The 23,233-nt window shown below is 27.9% G+C and overlaps 1 pseudogene; it reads right to left on the bottom strand.

The window, feature by feature from the left end:
• Nucleotides 1-8,777: 8,777 nt before the first annotated feature.
• LOC112598346 lies at nucleotides 8,778-22,519 on the bottom strand (annotated as a pseudogene).
• Nucleotides 22,520-23,233: the final 714 nt, after the last annotated feature.

Below are 23,233 nucleotides of genomic sequence, written 5' to 3'. Positions count from 1 at the left end.
AACCAACATGTTATAAAGTTTTTCTGCTAGAGGTGTACAATATGAGTCTCATGGACTATATTATAGTCTATACATAATTCGACCTTAAAAATAACTAAATCGAGTCCAAAAATGTTTTTTTTTTTAAATTTTTCTTTGCATTTTACAGATTTAGGACAGTCTGTATCTAAATTATATTATATAATATTATAATTATTATAGTATAAGTTATTAATCACTAATTAAATACATATGTATTTTATTGCAAGTTTTAAATGCAAACTATTAACCTATTATTAAAAAATACATATTATTTGTTACTTATAGAAAGTGCACGATAAACTTAAAAACATTTAAATATAAAAAACTCTAGTTATTTAGAACTATAAGGCCATGTGTTGGGAGACTCCCCATACTTTTTTGATGTAAGACCGCCTATGCTTGGCATACAGTATTGTCTTAAAATTTGCTCTATAGCTAATTATGAAAAACGAATGTAATATACTTAAATGACATAATCGATAAACAAAATAAATAAATCACTCTTTACAGTTTACTGAATACTAGTAAAAATAAATTGTTCAATAAACGCATCATTTCAAAAACTGAAATGAAATGATGTTTAATCAATACAATTCAATAATAAAATGAGTATTCTCGGAAGTTCTGACACACCCGTTCAAACCATTACTTCACACTTTAAAATCAATCATAATTATGTTGGCAGTTGCATACGAGTATATGCATTATATATGTTGTATATTTCGAATGGGCTATATCTCACTATTATTTTTGACAAGGAAGTTAGAAAATTGACCTTTTTAAAATGTTCAATTCAGAATATAATATGTACATAGAGGTATAATTGGTACATAAAAGTTTTTAAAATAATTCTTCTTGAAAAACGACTACTACCAATTAAAGAAATGAAAAGAAAACATTATTTATAATTTCTTTTGTGAATTCAGCCATTCAGGTAGGTACTTGTATTAAACATAGAAACTAATAATTAATACAAGGTAAAAAGTTTATAGTTCATTACGATTTATGGATGGACCAACTGAACCCTTTGAATATGCTCGTTAGCTCAATTTCGGTCGAGAATAAATATCTTATTAGTATGGTACCAGTATTTTGTTTTAAATACTTAAAAAAAAAACCTTTGCATTTTATACGTAGTGATATAACATGATTATACTCACTATTCTTTAAAATATAATATATATATTCTTTATTGTACATAATATTTGATTATTTCTTCATAAAATATAATCCAAGTTTAAATTTAAATTTAAATGTGTATGAAAATTAATAACTACTTATCAAAAATAAATATTTTTTGAAAACAATTTTAATGAAATAGAATTCTGCATTTTATTTATTTTTTAATTGGTGCATTAAAAATACATCGTTAAAATACGCTAACATAATATATTTATTTATGATTGTGGACTTGGTAAATATATGAATATAAGCATATATTATAGTGTTCATGTCATTCTTAAAACTTTAAGTACTTTTAGAAACTACAAATTATAATTAGTGGTTTTTGATCATAACTTTTAATTGGTCAAAGAAAAAAAAAAATTATAATTTCGTTAGTCAACTGGTTTCAGAAATGTACCTATTAAAGGTACTAACTTAAAAGCTGTTTTCCTTTTTTTCAGTTTTTTAAATGACCTAAAAAGACAATATAATATACGAGTATAGTAGTCTTTTATTATGGCAGTTAGTGGAGCCAACGCGTCACTATTTTATTGTATTGATACTGTGTAAGTACATTCAGATAAATATTACGTCAATCGTCTCGATATTACTATTCACAATTATTGCGTGCACACCAATTGAAATGTTCCAGTTATATTGAGTACAATCAAATCTGTGATTGTTGCAGTGCATTGATATAATAGTTCGTGCGTGGTATCTAAACTACGGAAACTTGAGCGAAAAATATTGTTTTCAAGGTTTGTATGCGTATAAACATATATATAATATAGTAATAATATATATATTAACGTATTTCTTAAATTTATAAATAATTTTATGAGCTCTGTACTCTGTGTTGTGAAACACGGCCGAATGTTTGCCAAGTGTTGGAAATAAATCAACTCTCGTTGCGTTTTCCACACAATTTAGTCGTAAAAATTAAAAATATGATAAGTGCATAATATGACTCTCCCGAACGTTAAAATCTGTGCAATAGTACTGAAAATAAAAATATTATATTTATTATTATAATAAACGCCGTATTAATGTATTATACAATAATGAATAGCTTCTTCCTCTGTTTTTTTCCACTACCGGTAGAATATTATAATTTATGTACGGTAGTCACTTTCTCTGTCTCTAAATATATAACTCTGTCTTTCGTTACATTACCGCCTATTGCTTGCGCCGTCTACCGGTGACCTATTACCGCGGTCGGGTGTGTTCCAAAAAAAAAAAAAAATCGACTTCTACTAAAAGGGTAAAACGTATTGTCTTCATCGTTTATTCGGCGGCAGCGTAACTGCGTAAGTATACAATATCGTCGCATATATACACATAATGATATAACAATGTATCATATACTACCTTTATTATACCGTCCTCGCAGCTTTTAACCGGCCTCGTGTTTGACCTAATAATAATACGACGAATGTAGAAGTAGAACAAGACTTGAGTATTGTGTATATATAGTATATATGGCGTAGGTAGGTAAGAGCAATGTGTGTGTGTGTATGTGTGCGCATACATTATATTATTATAGCTGTTGACTTGGCGTTTATGTACGTAGGTACACAATAAAGGAAAATGTTAAATTTACATCATTCGCAGACGATTATTATACCACGAAGTTGCTGCACAACCGATTACAATAATATATTGTCGTTGTATAGTATTATAACGTATACCTACTTATGTTTTGTTTCGTGTATTTATCGTGTAGGTACCCTATATATAGAATATATATATACATATAAGTATCGTGTTCAAATGTTTCATGTATTGATATATGCGTAATGCGTTCATCACGCGACTAAACGTAAAATAAAAAATAATCGACAAATTTCCGTTTATATAGTACGCAGAAGTAATAACGTTTAGTCTGGATCCGTGTGTTTATTAGCATTAAATATAGATTATAATCAAATTTATTCGGAAACGAGTGAACGGTAGTTGTCATGAATTAATAATAATTGTAAATACATATAAGTTGTTTACACGTAAGTTTATCCATTTACTGTAGGTATTTTCAACCCGTAAGGTTTAATAATTTAAAAATCTAATTAGTATCGTTATGTAGTGTGCATATAGACATAGCAAGTGCAGTCTATAGTGTTTTATCGCTAATTTTATTTGAACATTCTACGAGTTTCATCTAATATTGGTAATTGTTGCGTATGATTAAATATTAAACTATTACACGGTTTTAAACTACCACGCAAACAAGCACATCAACTATTTAAAAAAATACGATTATAATATTGTGTTTATACTTGACACTATTCTTCTTCTTATGCGTTATAATATTTATTTTTTTTTTTTTATTATTATTATTAGCTTTCAATATAATATAGATGTACTTACATATATTTTGTATAAAATGATCACAATTTGATTAGTTTTTTTCGAAAATTTATTGTTAAAATATGTTAAGGTGCATGTAAAAGTCATTTGTTGTTGTTTCTTCAAGATATTCATAATTACATAGAAATTATTCAGTATTATATTTGCTCATAAATAAATTTATAAATGTACACGTAGGTGTATACCAATTATGTTTAAGTTAAAGTATATTTATAAAGATACTACTTATTAGGTAATACAAATTAGATGCATTAGATGATACAGTAACGTTGTCACACATTTGTAAATTACGTATTTACTTTACACTAGAATGTCAAATCGACGATAATGCATGATAATTTTTTTGATTTATGATAGAGTTATACTAAAAATCGTCATATATCTGCCGTCATTAATTATACGAGTATACGACGATTATTATATCGAGGTATCCTAGGATTTTTCAAATTTAAGTATCCATATTATAATAAAATATAATTTCTAAATAATGGTTTAATTAGAACTTAAAACTTTATACCTATTTATTATATTATTACAAAAAAACCTATGAATAATATATAAGCGGGTAACTTTATACATCTTACTTTAACTTTGGATGTCGCTGAGTACTCGGATCCATTACTTTTAGTGAATTCCAATCAAACAGTATTTTGAACAACGTTGCTTGAATATTTACTAGTAGAGATGTTAAGATGAAATTGAATTTTGAAGGTTTTTTGATAAGAATTGTACAAAATAAAGTATATAACATTCAATCACGGAATTAAAACGTATGATTTTGAAAGTACGGATGCCAGTGTGATGCACTTTTAATATCAGCTTCGTTATCAATATCTCGTGGGCTTAGAACTTTAGCAGATTTGTACTTCCCTTTGTAAATCCCTTTGTTTCTAACATAACCGTCTACAAATTTTTTTATGATATAAAAGTACGAGTAAACAGTGAGTTTCTATAAATTCACAGTCCTCCGTACGCTGGCAACCGCGGTATGCTTTATAACTGGGTATGCGGTATATTCCAAAGACCGAGTAGTTGAGAAATTTTTCATTGATCATCATGCCCCATTAGTCATTATACTTTAAACCGGTTTACAGCTATGCCGTTTGTCGTGTTGTGTCAAAAGCTGAGTTCGACCCGACTGAAAATTTTCTAATAGATTAAGATTAATGAAATCACGATTATCACGGCCAATCAGTATACAATACGTAAAAACTACATGAAACGATAGAAAATGTAGCTGTGAATCCGACTTTATATGACAAGGATTGTCGTTGTTTATTTTACTTCATGTATTTCTTGTCACCGTTCGCGATTATGTAAGTACCTTTATAATAATATCATCATTGTGAACGCCAAGTATACGTAAAACAAAATTTGAACGCCAACATTTCAATACACATATTCGACTGTTTTAGGCTTAGCGTTCCATCTACGAGTGGGTATAATGTAGTGATATATGCAGTGATTAGAATCATCTTGACGAACTTCTAACCACTTCCGGTTAGGACAAAAACACACCGTCCGTTTTCTAAGGATTACATGCAAAGGTAGGATTTACTTTGATGATTAACTGTAGCCCATAAGCGCAAAATATGACCCAAACGAAACTCAAAAGCGCAAAAAATGTATTCCATAAGCAAAAAAAAATAATTTTAAAATAAAGTGTGTTTTATAAGTTAGAAATAAGTTTATACTGTATACGTATATTGTATGAAATGATTATCAACCTTCACTGTAATTCGTATTACGATAAAATATGATACAATAATATTAAACCTCAACTGAACTTGATCACTGTTGATGTGCCTATTTTTGAATTATAAAAATACTATATATATATATTTAATTAAAATTAATAATTTAATTAATAATTAATAATTTTAAAATGAAATTTATAGTGTAACGGGTACAATATTTATTTTTGCGCTTTTGGTCTATCGAAAAAATCTACAATTTGCGCTTTTGGGTTTCATCGTAATGATCTATCTTATATTATTCATAGGTTACCTAGAGCTAAAATTCCAATGATTTCACCATTTTTTGAATTTTAATTATAAACTTGTTAAATACTAGGTATATGAATACAAGTTTAAAACTTTAAAAAAAGAGAATATATTGTAGTATAAAATTAAAACAGCTACACGGTGGGCTAAAACTTGAATAATAGGTCAGAAGGATTCTTCCCTATACTTATAATAAGTGCTGAAAAATATAATCATTCATTAGATACAAATGTTAAATTCATTTTATTAACTTCCTTTTAATCTTCGTAAGACTTTTGAGGTCGTGTATTTAAAAATTTAATCAAGTATACCGTAAAATAAAATAAAATTTGTTTATAAAGTATAATATTAATATTAAGTATATTATAATCATGCACTTAACCTGGCTCGCAGCTGTATATATATATTGTGCTGTAATATAGTAAGTTCACAAAAATAAAAAGCTCTTTAACACACGAATCCAAATAAATACAACACTGATTTAGTTCGTTAAAAAGGGAGGTCCAATTATCATTCGTAGGATTTGGCGTTGAAAAGTGTTGCTGATATGACTAAAGCGCATGTACTAGTGAAAAAGACGATACGATTGGCATGATCAGATTGTCTGGTGGCTTTGTTAAAGGTCTTTGTGTTCCCAATGAACTAGTTTTTTCTATGGTGGCAGAGATATTTATTCAGTTATCCCTTGTTTCTGGTGGCACATATGTAAGTCACGCGTCTTACGTTTTATTATTACAAATATGTGTCAATTTCTACGTGACCTTACATTACGAATTGTCTTTTTTATTAGTGTTGATGATTAATATTGGGAGTAATCATTATCTGTGCGTTTTAATCTGACCGTTATTTATTTATTATTAATTTTAAGTTGTTATATAATGATATGTAAGCAAATTGTTACATATACTTCATATTTTTAAATTAAGTACCAATAATATTTTTTTTTGTCAAATAACTACCATTAACCAAATAACTGAGTAATACCAATCACACATAAATATATTTAAATGCTTATATTTAACTATTGATATTCCAACTAGCTTTATTTGTTTCCCTCACACTGTATGAGGCATTTAGAAAATAATTAGACAATATTTTTTATAATTATTATACTTATTTTAATATCTTTGAACCGAGGTAATAATAACTAGTTAAAACTAGTTGTCATCACCTAATCAATATTTATTGTCAATACCCATATCACGTTTTTTTTAATACATTCAATTTACTTAAAGATTATAATAGTTATAGTTGAATTATGAGCGTATAATTTTTATAATATTTAGATATAAATAAAACAATAAAAATTGTTGAAAATTCTTATTTTGAGATCATTTTTGAGTTGGATAAATATTACATATAAATTGAGTTATAAGAGACTTATAACTTATAAGTCAATAATGTTTTTTTTATCGTTAAATAATAACTACCAAAAATTGAGCTTGAATATTAATGCGTTTTCATAAATTGAATAAATAGCCACGTTATGGACTGTAGCAGGGAACTGAGACATACCAGACCGTTGGTCATTCGTTATCCGTCGTTGTTATAATCGCATATTATTGTGTTTCAAAGTTTCAAATGTTCTTCTGGTGTATGTTGTAAAAATATCTTATCGTTATTGTTTACCAGTGCAAAAACAATAATTGTGCCACACCAATATTGACATACATATAATAATATGTAGACGAGAAAAAAAGTTGAGGCTCCAAAGTACACTTAAGTTATACTCACGGAAGTATACTACCCGACCGGACGATTCTATTCGTATAAAGAACAAATATTGCAGACATTATATACCTACAGCTGGCATATATATGGATATAATATATGTTTTGACGTGTATGAGAACATTTGAAATAAATTATAACATAAAGAGCAGTGCATATTAATAACAGAGCTGTACAATTTATTATTAAATATGCATAATAATATGCTGTACATACTTATATACTAAACAAATCGTTTGTTATAAACGGAATCTATATGTGATAAAAAAGTCTGTGAGTGATTGTATTAAAAAAAAAAAAAAACATACAAATATTTAACGTCGGAAAACGGCCGAGTTGTGATATCGACAAATAACGCGATTAACATAATAACATAATATAAACATCTGCAAACAATTATAATTGTAAAAATGTAAAATATAATCATGCAACGATAACGGCACACAAACACATATTCTATTATTATTGTGTTGATAGCGTGAACTTGAATAAAAAATAATTTTCTCAAAACAAATAATTATTATTAATTCATCTCAATTTGCGAATAAAATAATAAATATGGTCTGTGTATGATTAATATGGGTTCAATACAACGTAATAAAATATAATTTTAGTGTTTCAAACTGAATTTTGTTAGGTATGAAAATCGCATAATACCTACTTAAAATAAATCGTATTAGCAAGCATATTATGGCAGGTGTATTTCGCAAATTCCATTATAATTGCTATAGTGTTATTATTTATTAGGGGTTATCATGTGCATATACTGCAGTTAAAATACTAGGAAAACTAACGAAATTATTTTATGAGTTTATGATATCGTATATGATTTTAGTATTTATTTTATATTTGATTTTGTATTGAAGTTTTACTCGATCGTAAACTTAATTTTCTTAATTACTAATAAACGTACCTTTAAAATAATGGTACTTACAATAAAAAAGCCGAAAATCATGTATATAGCTCTATATTATATGCGTATTTTTTCGTTTACAATCATTTAGAAAAGTTTACAAACTTTAACACGCGATTTAACACGATAACATGTTGCGTTTGTTTTACACGTGACGTTGTCAATACTACGATAAGGTCAATATTAAGTTTGTTTGATATTTGTATTTTTCTATTCTTTTGTCATAATATATATAATTTTGGAGTTTTCATTATTAGGTAAAAACGTAAAATAATTATTATAACTATATTATTTGCTATTAATGGTATTATAAATTGGATAATATTGATATCTAGAAGTAGCTATAATAGATTATTATACTTAACTTTATGTCTATATATATATATATATATATATAGGATAATTAATGTTTGTGATTATAATTATATTCGTTATATTATTTTTTCGTTTAGCACTATTCATTGATTTATCCTAGATCCGACAGTCTTGTAGTGTAAAATAAACCTTTAAAAAAATATTTAAGTATAAAATATATAAATAATATGTGTTTATGAGTTATGTTAAACAATTTTATCATAAACTAAAAATAATATTATTTGTAAATACTTTCTAATAAAGTATTTTTTCTTATACATACATTATATAAATCGTACTTGTAACTACTCGAGTATCATTGTACGTTAACTAGCTCTTCTTGATAGACGTAAGACGTAACGTCGGATCGAAAGTTTGGTTACGGAATTAAATATAAGAACACGTCATCGTATATAAAACAGTCGCTCATTCTTCTGGGAGAATGTATTTTAGTTCAATATGTATATTTTTTTGAATTCATCAAAAATAGAGAGTATATATCAATAAAAATGAAAAGTAACTCGTGCATAGATTACACGTTTATATCATAATTAAACGTACGGTGATTGATAAACATATCGAATAATCTTTTTACGAAACGTCATGCGTGAAGTGGGGACTTCTAAGAGAAAAAATCTTTAGTTTTTTTTTATTGTAATAATAAAACACCTACACTGCAGAACTTATCGATTAGCAATAAACTTTCCTGCTCCATTAAGGTTCTGTTGCGGGTTGGAGAAGGGGGGGTGAATGTTTGTTTAAGACTTTCAGATTTTTCGACGCCATACGCTGTATCTTGTGATTCTATTTTAGACGTATAAAATAATAGCGAAAATAATAATAATAATAAGATCGGACGTGGCATTACGTCGGGACGGCGACGAAAACGGGGCAAACAATTGACGGGCGAGGTGGAAAAACGGAAAGGCTCGAGCCGGTGTTCAATATCGCCCGCAGACGTGAGGCGACGTGGTCACACCGTGTGCGTGGGCCCGATTCCGGTCCCAGTCGATAACCACGACGTCGGTCCGCGGATCGAACGGTCCGCGGCTGCAACACGCGAACGCCCGCTTGACGAACGCCGCGTTCACGCCCACGTCGTTCAAGCCGTCGCTGACCATCCGCAGGTACCGCTTGGCGTTCGGCGAGAGCGCGTCGTCAACGGCCACCGCCGTCCCCGACCCCGCGGCCACTAGGTCGGCCGCCGTCACGCGATCGTCGCCGGTCCGCGCGACACCGCAACGGCTGTCGTCGTCCGTTTGCCGCTTTGACGACGACGACGACGACGACGACGGACGACGACGATCGTCGGTTGACTTTGTTGACGCTGTCGTCGTCTGGCGACGACTCGCTGGCGGTCTCCGTGACCGTGGCCGCGGACGACGGTGGCGGCTCGAACTTGATTTCGCTGACCGTCAGGTGCGTTTCGCTCACGTCCACCACCGTGTCGTCCAACGAACGGGTCTGGAAGAACGTGTTCCGCACGAACTTGAAAAACGGTATGATGACGAACGTGAACATGCGCTTTATAAACGCGAACGTCTTGGTGAACCACTGGAACGATTTAGACGAACCGGAATTATTGCCGGACGCCGTGTCGTCCTGGTCTGAGTCGAACACCGCTTGCCGCTTGCTGTTACTCTTCGTCCTCCTGGACGCGGCGGTGGTCGCGTTCGTCGGCAGCGGCTTGCCAGTCGCGTTGGCCGCGTCCACCGCCGCTGTCGTCACCGGTCCGGTCAGGTACAGGCCATACGCTTGCCAATCGTTTCGGCAGGGCGCGCTGTCGTCGCCCACCAGTCCTGTGCCACTGCCGTTCAGCTTCCACGCGTTCGACGACATCGTCTGAAATTATTGGTCCAAAATTCGCGTAAAAAATTTTTTTTTGATTTTTTAACAGCCCGTAACACACTACCACAACCTGCACTGACAGCTCCCGCTACCGTGTTAACAGGCATCACTGCAAAAAGTCCATTTACAATAAGAGAGTGGACCACTGTTACTATTATCGCCGACGACTGCCACGTACAGTTTTTAAATTTTTATCAGGATTGTAATTTTATTACAAACTTTGACAGTGTTTAGGGGAGCGTGGTACTTAAATTTGTCATTAGCAGACAATAACATTATTATGGCAACGACATTTTTACTTTGAAAAGTGCCTTCAAATAATATTGAGCTTTTAAAATAGTTGTCTATCAAATACTTTAGTTTAATAGAGTACAGAATTTTATTTCATGTATCTAAAACATTAGATTATTTATTTTTGTTGAATAATAGGATCATTTTTGATAATTGCCAAATTATTTTCATTTTGTTATTTTTAATATGGGATGCAAGTGCAAACTTGCAAAATATCATTTTCAAATACGCTGAACGCAATCATTAGTTTATATCAGATGTGGTTAAATTCAAAAATATGGTCTGAAACCTAATTTTTTCAATCATGTGTCTAACCGAAAATTGTATTCAATATCAAACCAAACGCGTTACGAATGTCGATTTTGTTAACGATACAAAGTCAAAATAATTGTATGTCAGTCAGTTAGTTAATAAATAATTCAATAACACAAAAAACAACCGTTGTTTGGATAATAATACAGTTTTCATTATATTATTTTTATTTTAGATAGAAGTAGAATTAAAATTCAACTTTATGTTTAAAAAATAATTACAAGCATTAAACACGGGTTTTCATTGATAAAATAGACATAGATAAAATTAAAAATTAAAAATAAACTCTCGAAATACATATTTCTTGTTTGTAATATTTAATGTGTCAACATTTTTTTTGGAAATCGAACATTTCTTTGGAATTTGAATTATTTTGAATTTCAGATTAGTTATAGAATTTTGACTTTTTGTTTGAGTTCAGTTCGGTTTGGTTTTTTCAAAAACTAGATTCGACTTTCAAACCCAAAACGAACACTTAAGTTTGGTTTCTTTTTTGAACTTTGAAAAATTTTCCCCTCTTTTAATTAATATCCTTTTTCTGAATTCAACTTATCCAAAGTTTTGGGGAATGCTACCTATGAAACGCAAGTAGTATTCTCCTAAAGTTTTAAATTCAAATATCTGTATATTTACAATATATCATTTTATATACATATAATAATATTATTGTACGATAAAGCTGTAACTTTGTCTAAATACAGTCATAAGACATTAAAAGTATATTAAAAATATGACATTATCGCATAAAATTAATTTACATCTATTAGGGACGCCAAGAAAGGATAACATAATTTAATCGACGGTTTTATTGCTCGTATTTTTCATTGTTTTTATTTTTTATTAATAATAAAATTAAAGTGTTTTTTCGTTTCCTACTATGTTGATAATTTTTTTCTTTTTAAACGCTATAAGGTAGAGAAAATGTTACGAGTTTTCATTTTTCCTAGTATCTTGAAACGCGTTATTGTAGCGTTAAATTACAATAAATGTTAGTGAATTTGCGAGTAAATTTATTGTATTTGGAGTATAAGTTATGATAATATATTATCCAAAATTCATTCAATAAATATAAATATCATCCAATATATTGATAAAATTATTATATAATAGTTTTGATAATTAAAACTAAGTTCGAGGAATATATATATTTTTTAAATCTAGTAGGTTAATGATACTTATTTCTTCAGAAGAGGAAAGAAACACAAAATTAAAGATAAAAGCAAAACCGTACCGGAACAAATGGGTCACGAAAATTTGTACCGCGTTGTTCCAGAAATGCCATAACCTAATGATATGTATAGTTGTGCGAATGATGAAGTTACGAGATAAACACATGTTGGAACGTGTCGTTCCATACACCTGTCAAATGAGTGTATAACTCTCAAGTACATATTCGCGAGTTTATTAGTTCTCCTTTGTTGTTGTATATGGAATTCTATTATTTATCATTATGTTATTACATTCATCATCATAAAGTCGAACTACGCAAAATTCATTGTGTTCATTTTGATTAATTTTATTAATTTAACAGACAATGTAAATTTGAAAATAGGAAAAACATGCGTTTAAACATACTTATAGGTGATGAATACCTAATCTATACCTATTCTATAGGTAGACAAATCATTAGGTTTGTTCACAAACAATTGTTTTTAAATCTATGGAAAACAATCAAATTTCCGAATTATTTGAATGGCAAGTAAAAGTTATTGACGTGTAAATAATACGTATTGATTAAAAAGTTTGATTACGTATTATATAACTAATGGTGTATGATGTTATTATGTTATTATAAATGTGTATGTAACATTTAAAAATCAGATTTTTAAATATTTAAATTGAACAGCCATATGTGACATAATTACGTTATTTGTATAGGTAGGTATATATGTTGATAAGATAAATAAATTTAAAAAAAAGTCAATGCACAGCTGGTCTAATAGATGAGTTACTGGAATGATTATTACTTTTATGCTGTATTATTGAATTTGGAATTAAAACACTCAAAAAAGCAATTTCGATTAAAGTAAAAATCATATTTGAATTAATTTTTTTCCAACTCTTCTCTTCATAGGGTTTTTATGTGTGCTTATATCTGAAGGAAACTAGGAAAATAAGAAATTAAATAATGATATTTCAAAATATGCATCAATAAAGTTCGCTGGAAAATATATTATTATTCCTAAGAAAACGTACTATGAATATTTTAATATATTTACCAAACATCAAGAGTATGTACTAAGGAATTAACTTATAAAGTACCCTTTAAGTATAATTATATATTTATGTCTTTTAGGATTATGGAAAATGTATGATAAAAAAAAAAATGTTAAAACATAAAATATAATAGTTATTATAAGTAACTATTACATTTTTTAAGTTTTTAACATTTTACCATTAGTGGATTGGTTATTAATTAATAAAAATTATTGATTGTGTGTAAATTTACCTAGCTTACCTAATATTTAACATAAAAAATGTATAAAAATATGCAATTTACTTGTTGGTATACTAAGAAATATATTTTAGGTAATACACATATTTAATTTTAGATTTTAATCAACCTTTTTTACAAATGAAATGGACAGTATCTATAAATACTATCTTTATATCTTTAATAGTTGTTTTAAAATAAATAATTTTATAGTTTCATTTATTATCATGTCATTATATTTTTATTTTAGACGTTATGGTAAAAATTATGCAAAATATTGAAATTATTTCATATATTTTGTTGTGTATATTATTTTAAGTCTTGTAATTTTATTTAAACATTGGTATAAGATAATTTATTAACACAATAATATCTATTTTTATTTATATAAAAATTCGATTTTTTTATTATTATTGTCTATTTGATATTCAAATAAATACAAAATCATAAAATATGCTAGATTAAAAAAAAAAAAAAAAATTGTCTACCGTAAATAAAAACATAATATAACATAATACCTAATAGGTAAATTTTTGTGTTATCATGAGGTATAATATTGTAATATATATATAAGTTATCACTTGAACAAAATAAAAGTCCATTAACTAAAAGTGGGTAATAGTCATTTATAATTTACAACTGACAACGACGTAGATGACACATCATGGGTACATGCCAAATACTCCTAAGCGTTGCTCTTAATTATGGATACTTATGTGGAGAATTTTTGTTAATGAAAAGCATGGTTTAAAGATTGTTTTTGTATATTTATTATTTTGTGTTTTGTGTCTATTATTGTGTAAATATTAGAAGACGTAAAAATCTCAAGTTAAATACACTGTTAACAGGTATAATTTTTTGTGATAACTTTTATAAAATGTTATTGTAGTCAATATAATTAATTGTACCATTTATATAAGTTGAAATTGGTTATTAAGCTATTTACTGGTATAAATTAAAATGTTACGAATATTATTTTTAAGTTTTAAATTTTGAGTGTTTTGTCCTAGATTCAGTTTACTATGTATTAAAGTTCTCTTATAATATAATTATATTATATATGCATGTGGTAGGTATGTCGCGTCCAATTAATAAAATCATCATTTTCATGAAGAAAATGGATAAATATTTTAAAAAATCATAAATATAATAATTTATATTGATCGTTAATATTATATTAACTATAAACTTAATAAATAGTTATTGCAATTGAAAATAAGTGTATTGTGATGTATACAGTTGTACGATTGTACAAATAATAACTTGTAAATTAGATTGTATTAATTGCATCTTTTAATAATTTCTGACATATTTGTTTTTAAAATTTTTAAAATAATGATTGAAATATAGCTGAAGTTAATGTTTATTATACATTTTAACAACGAATCGTTTTTTTAACGAAATATTTGACAATAAATTACTATGATAAAACTACATGAAACAAAGAAGTAATTACATTAAAAAATATATATCATTATACATCATTATAAATATTTTATATGCCTGTGGAAAATAATGTTATACTGTCTGAAAGCCAAAATACGATTTACTAATAATTGATTCATTTGCAATTTAACTGTGAATAAAATGTTGTTATAAAAATGTATAAGTAATATGTCAACATCATCAGTTTTAAAATCGTCTACTAAGCCAATTTAACTAATGTACTTTTTTACCGTTTTAACTACTTATATTATGTATTGATAATTTATTTAGTTATTAATTCAGTTACCCACTAGTAGTGTTGCTATTTTAATTGGCCAAAGCAAATAACATTTAGTCGTTCAACAATTTCTGTAAAAGTTGAGTTAGCTACATATTTCTATATGTGTAAGTTATTTTACCTATCAACAATTAGTTTTAATTATTGTAAATTTGTTAGAAAATTGTAGTGAAATTTTGATTGATATAATTTATAGTGCTTTGGTACTTAATATCACCTAAATGTTAATTATGTGTTATTTACATTTCTTACGTATTAAAATGATTATATATACCTATATATTTGAAATTAGAATTAAAAATGTACATGTATTACTAAGTTTTAAAAAATGTCTGAGCTTTAAACAATTAAAATAAAAACTCAATTTAGTAGAAAGTATAACCAATTATTTTCTTCCATAAGCAGTTTTAACTAATAAATCAACTTATCAAGTAAAATTTTTAAAAGCATTCAAATAAATACTTAAAAGCCTCTAAAAAAATGCAGTATGAAAATAAGCATGAAAAGTTAAAAAATTATATTTCAAGTGTATTTTTTAAACAAAATTTCAAGAACGAGTTAGGTATTTTAATTTTTTGATTTGAAACATAAAATTTGTTGTGCATTTATAGATATGAGAACGGCGGTTAACGAGTATTGCATATCTAATAACTAGATAATATTATAATATGTTGCCACTATGTTGATAGCCCATTGTGTCTATGGTTAATTTATTACAACAATAAAATATATTAGATAATTTATGTCAAACAATTTGTTAAAAGTATTTTTTAAATATAATTTTTTTCAAGTTTATCAAAAAAATTCAAAATAAAATAAATATTGAAATCAGTAACTATCACATACTACACATTTTATTCTCGAGAAAGTTACATTTTAAGACATATAAGGAAAAAATGTCTTTGTATAAAAATACCGACCATAATAACGAACAATACACGATGAATAAAGATGCATTACCACTAACATGGCTCATCCTGAAAATCAATAACCTAAATAACGTCACAAAAAATGAAAAAATGTAGTTGTTTTTAATAAACAAAAACACGAAAAGGATATTTATATTTTTTGTTATTTCGAACTATTGTATACATTTTTATGAGTCAACATTGAATAGCATAATAATTTTTCAAATGACATTTTAAATGTCGTATTTTATCATCGATGTGCATTTGTTTTGACATATATTTAAATCGATTTGTACGATGAAGTCGGTGAATGCTCTTACACTTGACAAATTATTACCATGTCTTGAACATGAAAAAAAAGTATGATAATAATAACATTTTCTTGATGAAATGCGTTGATGTTTAATAAATTTGTATTTTTACTATTCTGTAAAATCTTGATAGAATAAAATATTTCTATATTACATAAAATAGCTTTTAAAATATTTTTTCAAGAGTCTAATAATTGGCAATGATTGGAGTAGTTATTTTGATATATAGAATATCTCTAGGTCGAGTTTCTTTAATAATTGATTAGATCACTGAAATGTATGTGTTAAATTTAAATTCAATCATTGCATACGAAAAATCATTCTGAAAGGAGTCGCCATTTTGTAATTCATTTTTCTATTAGTATTTATACAGTACTTAAGTCGAACTAACTTTTCAAAAATAAAAACCACATAGGCATATTATACAAAAATAATTATTTTATTATTTCCTATATTATTAACTGTTATTAACTCATAAGCCAATGCTAACGTACTGTAAAATGGTATGAAAAAGTTTTAAGTCCTATTATGAATAATATTGTTGGAATTACATAAAAATAGATAAAAATTGGTATTTTTTGTTTAAATAATATTCAATTAGTAGTTAATGATTTGACCTTAAAACGCACAAAAATTAATAAGAATTTACTATTAATTTTTTTTTTATTTCCAGTAATAAAAACTTACTAACTTATAAGGAACCAAGTATACATTATTAAGCTTTTTTTGGCCAATTATAAATTTTATGAGAAAAATTCTTAAATGCTGTTCATTTAAAATTAATCAGTATACCAGAAATGAACCGTTAAATAAGTGGTATAAATATGATATCATATGATTTATAACTTGGTATTGATTTCAATGAGGATAACGTAATATCTAAATATGTATAGTAGTTACTAGTTACTAAATTCTGTTCATGTTTAATTACGAGATTTACACATTTTATTTGTCTATCTTAATATCAAGCATATTTAATATTTTATGTAGATATATTTAAATATTTTACAATTTTTTAAGTTTTTAAAGCATATTTCATAATTTTAAGGTCATTTTTAGTATATTAATTGCATATCAAATATTTTGTATATTTTAAGTAGCAATTTTACGTAAATTTTGAGAAAATTAAAATAAATAGACTTGATAAAGTCTGTCAATTAAGTAGAAGCAAAAAGGATAAACTAAAAGTCTACCTATCCAATTATTATTTTATACCATATTATTTTTATTGCTGTATTTTACTATTTTTTTTCTTTTTTTTAGAAATTATAATTAGTTATGCATTAATAAATTAAATTAATAAATATAAATGTCTGTAAACTAACACCTAAATCATATTTTTTTTTAGAACGTCAATTTTACAAGCATATTGTATATTATACCGGATACCGGATATATTTAACCATTTTCAATGCATTTACACATATTTTTACGTACACTTGTGTGATTTTTTAGAGTATTAATATAAATTGTAAAGACTTATAAGTTGTGCACTTATTTTGTATACTATATTATAAATTATTATTAGTCATTGTATTTTTCAATTTAGATGATTGGGGATTTTAATCGACGTCATTAATTCAGTGTTGAAAATGAAGAAGCAAAAAGAGAACCATGTGGGAGTCGTCGGCCGTAAAATTTTGGCTTCATTGGGTGAAAATACTTCTTTTATCTAATCCGATTCGTTGTCTTGGCACGGTCTCAAGCATTTCGGTATAGCCCCAGCACATTTGAAGTTTGCGTCACGAAGGTTGAAAAAAATAAAATAGAAAAAACAAATAGAACTCTCTTATTTGCGCCTAATTTTATATTTTAATCTGACAAATGGTTTTTAAAATATCGTGCTTAATAGGTTATAACAGACCACAAGTAAGTATGTTTTTAAATAAACATAAATTTTAGAGAGTACTCGAATGTTGTTGAATTTACAATTTTTTTTAAATTAATTTACAAGAAAAGTTTGCAGAATTCGACAATTTTTAGTTAATTAATTCAATTTAAAAAAAGTTGTTTTTTTTTTTTTAATACACCTACTAGTACATTTAATTTTTATACCACGATTGAAATAGTGAAATATTAGAGATTATCCGTTTAATCAAGAACCTCAGTAGTCACTTATTTAAGTGGTTTTCAGTCTTAAACTAAATATCAATGCTATAGAATCATATTATTATTGGATCTTGGTTAATTTATCATACAACATTAACTATGATAGATGCAGACGATTCAGTATTTGTAATTTAAGGCAAAACTGTAATTAAATGACATGTTATACTATTGCTTTATAAGATTTTTATAAGCTTGCCTAAGTACATTTTATATGCATCCATATTTTGATATTTTTAGTTTTAAGAAATTTTGAAACTTACTATATATTTCAATTTCTTTTCAATATACGATATTATATGATAATAAATATTTGACAACTAATTTTAAAATACAATTGATACATACATAGACCCGTGCATAAGTGCATTACTATACAAAAGGTTTAGCTAATGTTATTAATTATACTTATGATATACGGGCGCATAAGTTGATTTTATCCTATACTTATTTAATAAAGACTTTTAGAATTCATTTTTCGAACATATTTAAGCATATTTTTAGTGCATATTCTGATATTTACGTGGGTTTTGGTGCATACAAATATTTAAATCCTAGCTTAAAATTAATGATTATTCAGGTGATTATCACTCACGTCATTGCCGACTATAGGTATTTGTCCGACCGAGTGGATTTTAGCGTTAACGAAAGTTGCCCAGACGCCGGTAAAACCCTTCCACTGAAAGCACACATGGTACCATTGCCCTCTGGTTAATTGCATGCCCTCCGAAGCTACTAGGCGGTTTTTGATCGTCACTCTCATAGTTTCTTTGGGGTGTACGTGCATCCGCCACAACATTAATGATTCTTTTTTGTTTCCTGAAAGTTAATAATTAAATGTAGTAGTTACATGCTTCACGATATATTGATCTCATTCAGAATCAATTTCTGAAATATTGAATTTAATTTTATAGGTTTTAGGATAATAAATTTAATCGGATTTCGGTTTTTAAATGATATTTTGAGTATTAATTGATTTACCTGTAAGGCGTATTATGGTTTGCGAATGTGTGAAATTCAACAGTTTTATCCACGTGCAGATCGTGAAATCCGTTAGATTGAATGATAAATCTTCAAACTGCAAGTACTGAAATAATAAATACCACATAATATTAACATACTATATTAAATTTATGTACATTTTTTATTGAAAATTATCTTATGTTATAAGACGAAAAAAATGTAATTATTAATATATTATATTTATGCACGTGTATATGTTATTGATAAATGCATTTTTAACGAATGACATTTAATCTTGTAATTTATAAAAATATTTTATTGGCTATAATATTTCTCATGACAATCGTTGAGCACAGTAACAAATCTATTTTTACAAATAATAATATTTTATTGCACAACATCTATGTAGGTACTTATTTAGTTATACTTAACGAATCGATTCATTTTCTGGATTTATGGTATTTACTCACATTTTACTTGTTGTCATTGTAGTAACTGCTATGTTGTTTAAAAAATGACAATTTCTTGACGTATCTATATTTTGTTCCATATCAAATTGAATATTACAACAAAATATAAAACTTCAAAATCACAACTAGAGTGGTGCAAACATTAACTAAGTATCACTAGTCTATATGATATGTAGAGCATAATAAAGCCTATAAAGCCTATAATCATATGTATTATTAATAATTATTAGGGTGAAAGTGAAAATTGAAAAAATATTAATAATATAAAAAATAAAATACTATTTATAATTAAAAGGTAGTTATTTTTGTACGTTTAAAGTATTTAATACTTGAATGTATTAGCGTGAGAAAATTGTTTTATTTTTCTAATTCTAATATTTTACCAATGGTGATGATAAAAATAACTTATATGTAGATTCAGACGATTCAGTTAACGTTATAAATTTTAATACTAACACTTGATATTGTATTAAAAGACATTTGACGTTATAAATAAACGTTTGTGAATATAGGACGATTTATGTAGGAATAAAAAAACTAAAAATCATGTACTGCAGATATTTAAACATTTTTATTATAAACTAGGTAGTTTTCACTCGGTAGCTTATTCCACTTACTATTTCTCTAGATGTTTCCAATCCCTTCGCATATTTTTTCTAAAATGCTGTTTATATTTCAGTACTCATAACAATTACTATATATTTTTTGCCATATAAATCATTAAATAATATTTAAAAACTTTTTTATACAGATTGATCATCTATGTATCATACATTATTAACATGGCTTAATTAATCATAAATCATGATTATCGCACAACTTTGTATACTATAAAATCCAATCATCAGTATTGTTTTTAATTTATTTAGGCACCTATTAGTTCATGAATAATTTAATTATCAGTATAATATATTTTATATTAACTTTAATTATTAATACTTCTATTTCAAATATAAAATGACTTTAACAAAATGTAAATATTCGTGTATTTATATGAATTTAATAATACGACTTTTCTTGGCCAAGAAAAGACGATCTTTGTAAAGATTTAGGTCTGAGCCCATAATTTGAGGTTACGGTCATTTAGAGCGTAGGAAAATTTTACATGAAACGATTTATAAAGAACTGTAATCGTATATGCTGTTTGAGCGCCAAATTAAAATATTTTGCTAAAATAATTTAACATTTCGAAGTTGATAATAATTATATAAAAAACAAAATACCATAAACTTAAATCATTATTTTGTTAGCATATCTGGGTGGTACGGTCGTACGGAGAAATTCATGTGTTTATTAAACTATTCAAAAAAAGTTTGATTAATCATTAAATTATTATCAAATATAATTTCTTTTAAAATATGTGTAAATATTAAATATATAAAAAAAATGTATTACTCAAATTGTATTGTTTTTGTAATTGTTTCATACAGTTTGTATTAAGGTATATTTTCTTGCATTTACTAACAAACTGATAGATATTAACATTTAGTAAATAAAGGCCATCATTATAATATATTTTTTAAATGTTTGATTTCGCGCCAAGTTATACATTAGGCCTTGGGACGTAAATAATAAATATATAATATATATATTATATATAAACATGCGTTACTCTTCAACATTATATAACAAAATGTACAAATATACAGTTACGCTTTTTATTATTATTTATTTTCTTGGATTTAGCTTAAATATGATTAGTACAATTTGTTTCGAAAGCTCTCGTTTAATTTTCAAAATAATGTATTGAATTTGTCAAATAAAAATCTGTTGTACAAGAAATGTAAACTATTGAGTACTGCAGGTATAAGTAACCATAAGATATGTATTTATTTTCAATGTATTGAATCTAAACCGTTTTGTACGCTGTTAAAATCAAGAAAAAATTAACTATTTTAAATGACCCAATAATAGTATAATTACAATACTATACGTATAATGTGATATTTTGTTGTCGTGAAAAAAAAATTTTTTTTAATTAAACCGATTTCGGTTATATTACATTAATATTACTAATTTATTTGTCTAAGCATTTATAGTATTTTAAAACCTCCTCAGACTCGCAAAATAACCGTTTATACCGTTCAAGAATTTAAAATCAAAAAAAAAATCAAAATCGTATTAAAACGTCACATTATGTGATGGGCACGGATAATACGTGAACAACATTTAAATAACCGTTGTTATTATGTATGTAAGTATTATTTATCGTTTTGAAACGATTTTCGACGGGGAAAAAACCACGCGTATAATATAATATATTATAATATGTCGCAGAGTCAACCGAACGATCGGCAAACCGGATAAAAATTAATCTTCTTCAGCAGAGGCTCACTTGAATCGTGTTGTTAGGTGTCATCTCGATCTTGGTCGCGGTCATGTCCAGCGGACGACGATCAGACGAGACGGCGGCGGCAGCGGCGGCGGCGGTGACAAAGTACACGAGTATGAACTTCAGGACCATAGTGTGATATCGCGCGGTCGGGCTGATTGCTTCGTACGGTATGCTGTTCGGTTTTCCTGTGTCTCTCGCGGACCGGTCGTACGCGTTGTCGGAGCATAGACTATCTGGAAGTCCGGTCGGCAGCGGCCTCGACGGGCACACGTCCCGCACCCGTCGCCGTTATGAAACGCGCGACAGTACAATATAATACACGTTATATTATTATTAAATAATATAACGTTTTCGGTATTGGCGTTTGTAACCGTTACTATCACTATTATAAGTATTGTTATTACGATTTCCTCACCGCCGCGCCAGCCTGCAGCGCCTACCAATACCGCTGCCGCGGTGGCGTATCTGATCGCCGGTGCCCCGGCAGAAGTGAAAGCGTTTGCGTGAGTTTTGATTTTTTTCTCTTCATATTTTTTTTTTTTTTAATTTTATATCTCCTCTCTTCGCGCCCGGCCAGCACTATTATACACAGGCAGGCGAGCGCACATTATAATATACATTGTCACCGCGTCAGAACGACGACGTCGCGTTTGTCCAGCATATATAATATCATGTATCAGCTGTGCACGCCCAGCGGTATGCCTTTCTAGGAAGATTATAATACACATTAGTTAAACCAGCTATATCTATGTATTATGATACACACGGTTATTATTATTATTATTATTATTATTATTATTATCATAATCATCACCGTCGTCGTACGAAGTACGCGTGCCACATGCTCGCCGTGTGGCGTGTACGTACTTGTTACGCGCGGGCAGCAGCCGTTTTCTCGTTTTTTTTTTCGAAAAAACGAAATCTGCAAATCGCATCGTATTGTTTGGTTTTTTTTTTCAATAAATAACAGTTATTTCATTATT

Source organism: Melanaphis sacchari, unplaced genomic scaffold (genome assembly GCF_002803265.2).
Source record: "Melanaphis sacchari strain LSU unplaced genomic scaffold, SCAv2.0 Contig47_pilon_pilon, whole genome shotgun sequence".
Classification (NCBI taxonomy): domain Eukaryota; kingdom Metazoa; phylum Arthropoda; class Insecta; order Hemiptera; family Aphididae; genus Melanaphis; species Melanaphis sacchari.
Note: the sequence above shows the minus strand (reverse complement) of the source record. Positions and strands in the feature narration are given on the sequence as shown.